We start from the raw sequence: 6,326 nt of genomic DNA, 5'->3' as shown, positions 1-6,326 counted from the left end.
TCCGATAAATTGATATACATATGCGTCTTCGTTTGTAGAATCCGAATAAGTGATTATCTAGGAAATCATAATTTTTTAGTTGATACAGTTTTGATCTAGGTGTGCGATATATTGATTTATTTTGTATAAAACTCAGTTTCAAAGAAATCTGACACTTATCAGATATCTTGTCATTTGGATATAAGTTATTTGCGAGACGATCTAATATTTTGAATGCAGAGACCTAAATGTATTATTTATTGGTTTGGTGTCTTAATTTGTAGAACTCAATTTAAATTTTAAATATTAAAATCAAATACTACTTTCATTTTATTCATTGTTTCGGCATTCATGTTTTGGTAAGACATGACGAAATTTAAAAGAAAACACTCATTTTTACCACTTGATTTATATTTATTTTATTTAAACAACTAGTTTCGGAAGCTATGCTTCAATCTTCAGTTAAACTGATTAAGTTTATATTCGACCTGAAGATGAAATAAAATAAATATAACTCAAGTGGTAAAAAAATAAGTGTTTTCTTTTAAAATTCAAAAAAACAAGGCGAAACAATTCTCAAGAATATTATTTTTTAGTTTTATGTTTTTTTTAAATAAAATATACTTGACCATTAAAATCAGTGTTTGATTTTAATATTGAAAATCTGAATGTATTACTTTAAAAAGACATAAGTTTTCTTAGTCAGGGGTGCCATTCTGTTTTTTTTTTATTTAAATTTTGTCATAGGAAAGTGGATAGAATCTAGGAATAAGCTAGGAAATAGGAAGACAATAGTCGCACAGGGTCTCAATATAAAAGTTATATGAGAAACGATCGTGTTTGTACATACATTTAATATAATAACAAGTATTTTCATATAAAACGACGGAGATTTCCAAATGATTGGTTGAAATTTGTAAATATATCTTAACATCGGCTGACATTTTATTTTAATCGTTTTAGTTATTTTTTAAAATGTGAAAATAATATTTTTATAGGCAGTTAGTTTGACTTAATTGGCAGTATTAAGAAAATATGAATGTCAGCTTTATTATTAATTATTAAAACCGTGTATTTTATCATCTCGATCAATTGGACCTTTTAAAGTATAATTAATTATAATTTTCTTTTGGTGTAATATTACCAAGGTTGTGTATATACATAATGCTAAGTGTAAATAGTAATTAACAAAATTATACCATTGCGGTGAGTGCCGCAAATATTCCTTATTGACATCATAATATACGTAAAACATTTTTTTGTACATATTTTTAGACGCTTCCACCATGTTTTTTTTTTAAATATACAATATGTTTCATCATTTTTGACCTGATAATTATAATTATTAATAACCATGTTATGGGGTTTACTTTTATAACCCTACCATAAATAAATGTATAAATATTTACTTATAGTTAATGGGAAATTTTGTATCCACATATCGTATCTCTATCATATCTCACTCCTTTCAAGAACGTCATAAATAAATAAAAAAACTTGATTTTTCAGAAGAACGTTTTTAAAGTTTAAAAATATAATACAATGTATCAAAAATAAATATCAAGCCACTTATTGAACTTTTTATTGTGCAACAGATCTTTTTAGGTAAAACCTGAAGGTTTTTTTCTCCATTTGAAAAATATTTAGGATACTCAAAAAAATAATTAAACAATACCCTTTCTTCAAAATGAAAAACAACACTTTCTGCCCTGTAGCGGGTAAATATTAAGTTTAAAATATGCCTCTTTTGCTGGGATATAGTACATTTTCTGGGCATTCCTAAAACATGCACAACTGAAAATTAGCAATTTTTGATTTATGACGTTCTTGAAAGGAGTGAGTGATATGTCTTAACACACTAAGGTCGGGTGTTTTTTACGCCTGCAACGGAATTCGATAATCGTGTACATATATAATAGTGAAGACCTTAACCATAGGTACATGATATTCACATAAAAACATCAAATAATTCCTTCTTTTCTGACTTTGAAAGGATGTAAAAATACCCTTTCCGTCCTTAAGCATCAATCGACCGAACGGGTAGAAATACCTTTCCTGTCCTTGGTGTGTTAATAATAACAAAGCGATTTTTTTTTTGTCATCGTTGATCAGGTTCGAATGTCGGAAAAACCTTGTGCATTTTTTTATAAATGGATTTTTTATATCGGTCAAACAAGCATTCAAATGGTAACAAGTTGTCAATATAAAAAAAATGGCAATTGGTGAACTTATGAAAAATATATCATTAGTTAATGCTTTCATCAATTTCGTGTTTCATAATTCATTTGTTGTCAGTATTCTGTATTAAATCACCCTAGAATATGTATACAAGTTGTTGTCGTGGTTTTATGTCTGTTTTTACCGTGGTTTTGATGTTGAACGAATAAGCGTATTTAGAATATAATCAAACCGATCATATCTTAAATCATTACCTATCAGTACTTTTGCTTGAACATGTGTAGTATGATTAGTATTAAATAGTATGCTGTAACATTCATCATTCTGCCCATATTAGAACATCCCTATTACTTTTGATATTTGAAACATATTCAGTGAAGCAGGGGATATTTTCACATACGAGTTGTAAGCGCCATCTGTATGAGAAAAATTTACATATTTAGGAGATTTTTTTTAGTTCTTTAATATCGTTTTTTTTTAACCAATTTATTGGCAGCTCTGAACTTTCTCGTCGTTTGTAATGAGCCTGACTTCACCTCATGGCATTTAGAGAAGCAAGCTTAATTTTAAGTCGGTTTTACCTACTTGCAGGCAGGTCTGTGCAAAGTACATATCAAGTATTAAATTCGGCCATTTTAACTAGTCGTAAAACTTTTGAATGCAGCGGCGGTCGTAAAGATCATTATTACGAACTTTATGCACTTATATCAGTATACGTTTTGTGTATTTTGTAAACATGATCTTTTATGTAAATAGATGTTGTATCCATTAATTTTAGGAAAACACAGCTAACCGATCAAAGCTACGACCTATTTATATCGCTTATTTTATACACCAATTTAATGACTACTATAATTATTCTTAATATTATATAATACATTTTTTTTATAATAACATTAACCCTAGACCACAGGACTTGTTTCAATGTACCTTAATACGGGACTATCGTAAAATGTACGATGATAAGCAAAACTCGCATATTACCAAAAACGTTTACTACAAACATTTAAAAAATAAGTGCCATATGTTTTTTGAGAACTTTATATAATAAATAAGAATAATAAAACCCTTATCCGCACCCCAATGGTGCATAGGGCACTGCGTCATATAAACGCAGTGTTATCTTGATCGTTTACACATGAAGGAAAGGTTATCAGCCCTCCGCTTCAGGTACCAGTCCAGGGTAATATTGAATAAATATGACAGTGAAAAAATCACTTATATTTATTTTACCCCCCTTGGGAATCGAACCCGGGACCTCCGGAACGGTAGCCGAGCGTGCTGACCATTACACTACGGAGACGGACAAAACTTTATATAAAAGAACTTTATAAAATACAAACATAAATATCTGTAAAAAATTAAGATGCATGCTAGTTGCCACTAAATTCTTTACATGTGTTGCCTCGTTGCTCTCCACAGATTGGGTGTCCATTGTAAATTTTACGAATGTCCCGTAATCTAGGGTTAAATGTATTTTTTGTTTTACTACTTGTGAAATTATCTTAGAATATTTTGAATGTTTTTATTTTATTTTTATAATATCATCTGAAGTAAAGCATTGTTTATATCTGTATAGATTTCTTATACAAATGAAAATATTGTATGTAGTTCATTTTCTGAAAATTGCCATTCATGTTTACGTATTTCATAAATTCTTAAGTCGCCTTTAACTATATATCTCTAATAGATTTACAATAATCACTCATGAGCAATTTTAAATTTAACATGCTCCATATGAATAAAGATTATTTTTCAAATATCTTAAGGGGAATTTGCAGACTTCAAATTCGGGACGCAGTCGACCGCGCTAGAGATTGGTCGTGCTTCTAGGCCCGATTAAAAAGATAAATACATATCGTAGTCGTACAGGAGAAAGTGACCAACTAACAAAACGTAAAATGTTAAGGAGGGCCATTTAAGTCACTTTTGCTTGGCAAGAAAATAAACATCAATGCAGTTAGTCATTTTTACCAAGTCAATACGTATATTATACTTCCAAGTTTAAAATCCTTTGGGATTTTTTTCTGGGCAATGTTAAGCTAGTAAGATATCAAATAGTCAATGATCACATTTTTTTTTTAAATGCACTTTGTCACTTTCTCCTGTACGACTACAATATATGGTAACTTTTTTTTTTGAAAATATATACAAAAAACATTTTTATATTTTATTTCCTCCTTGCCTTTCAATAACTCTTTTCTTTTCAAAACCATATACATATTTATTTCACGGAAAAAGTTATTTTTCCAATACAAAAATGGTATTTTAAGCAATAAATTCAATTACGTCAAATGTTACATCGGTTTAAAGAAAATCATGTTGCGATTTATTGTAAATTGGGCCTTAACATGAATCAAATCAACATTTTACTCTGTTGGCAACATATTCTATCGTTACACATGTGTGTGTTGGTACCAATGGGGCTAAAACCAGTGCATCAGTTCCCTGATCCTAGTACGAAATACAGTGGAAGAACGGGGTCCATAAACTGCACATAAACTTGGGGAAAACTACAAAATGGGTACCTTAGAATTTATGAAATATGGGACATGCAACCACATATAAAAGTTTACCACAATAATTTGTGGCGAAAAGGTGTGAAAATAATGTAGTGACTAAACCGAGTGCTTGTAATTTGCCATCACATATATCACATTGGCCATTTTACGTATGCCAGCTGATTTACCCTAGAAAATATTTTACAGCTTTACTACATACCTTTTATTTAAGATTATTTATAGACTATATTTAATTTTGTCTTCATAGCTCAGAGGACTTTTAGACTTATAATATGTATCCTAGTTTTTAAACTTTTCTAATTATTTTTATTTTCTCATCCCGAATGGGTAGATAATTGTGCCTACTATTTCCAATGTGAACTTTTTTGAACTAACCTAACTTCTCCAATTTATAAAGAAATTATAGAAATATTGAAATAATTATAATTTTAATATTTCTTCTACAGACTTTTATTGATTTTTTATTAATTTTATATACAAAATTATCACAAGAAACATTTTTCTTGATTTTCAAATAATGGTTTTGTAACTTTATTTGGAATGATTTGTCTATGGAAGTGTTAGCCGCAATTAATTATCCTATATTAATATAATAAAGCCATTTGAGTAGTTCACTTGCAAACCACGATATGTTAAAAAAATTATGTTTTTTAGCCAATGGCGGCAATCGGTAGAAGATTAAATCTACAGATTTTAACTTTTTTGAGAGATTTTAGATAGTCAACTGTCGATCGGCATAGCAAATTTAGCAAGATTATTGATTTTTCTATTCCATTTTATTCCTAACTCAACGAGTTTTGGTAGATTATGTTAAATATGGACGTTGATATCATCCGCCTTCGCCCGCACTTCGGTCAGCACGCCCGACTACCGTTCTGGAGGTCCCGGGTTCGATTCCCAGGGGGCGTCAAATAAATATAAGTGATTTTTTCACTCTAATATTTATTCCATATTACCCTGTTCTGGTACCTGAAGCGGAGGGCTGATCACCTTTCCTTCGTGTGTTAACGATCAATACAACACTGCCTTTGTATGATGCAGTGCCCTATGCACCATTGGGGTGCGGATAAGGGTTTGAAAAATGATATTTTTTTATTTTCTACCGATTGGTGCCATCGGCTGAAAGACTTCTTTTTCTTTTTAAATATAACTTGATATAAGTGGACTACTCATATATTACTGCAAATGGAACTTACTGACATATTGGGTAAAAAAATTTATTAAACTGCAGTGAGTTTAATTTTAATCAATTTTTCATTATGTGCATTGCGTTATTTATTATTAAAAATAAAAATAAAACACCTTGGGTCAATAGAGGCCAAATTTTATTTTCAATTAAATAATGCATTGGAGTATTAAAATAAGCAATTAATTCATTTAAGCCTGAAAAATTAATGGAAATATATTTTTTATGTTGTGATAGAAATGTCTTTTTTTATTAATGCTATAGCTAAGCCATAATATTATTATTTTATATTATAAATGTAACTAATAACCAAAGACTTTACCATACATGAAATGATTTTGCTAAAATCAACAATATTTACATGTTACGTTCATTACTTTTTTGTAAATCAGAATTTATTTCATCTAAACATTAATATTTAGTATTGTTTTTAGGCTAATATAATTTTTCATGCGGTGGTA

The sequence above is a fragment of the Brachycentrus maculatus genome, unplaced genomic scaffold (assembly GCF_059751285.1).
Source record: "Brachycentrus maculatus isolate JH-2025_06_01 unplaced genomic scaffold, ASM5975128v1 h1tg000303l, whole genome shotgun sequence".
Taxonomy (NCBI): Eukaryota; Metazoa; Arthropoda; class Insecta; order Trichoptera; family Brachycentridae; genus Brachycentrus; species Brachycentrus maculatus.
This window is presented reverse-complemented; position numbering follows the sequence as displayed.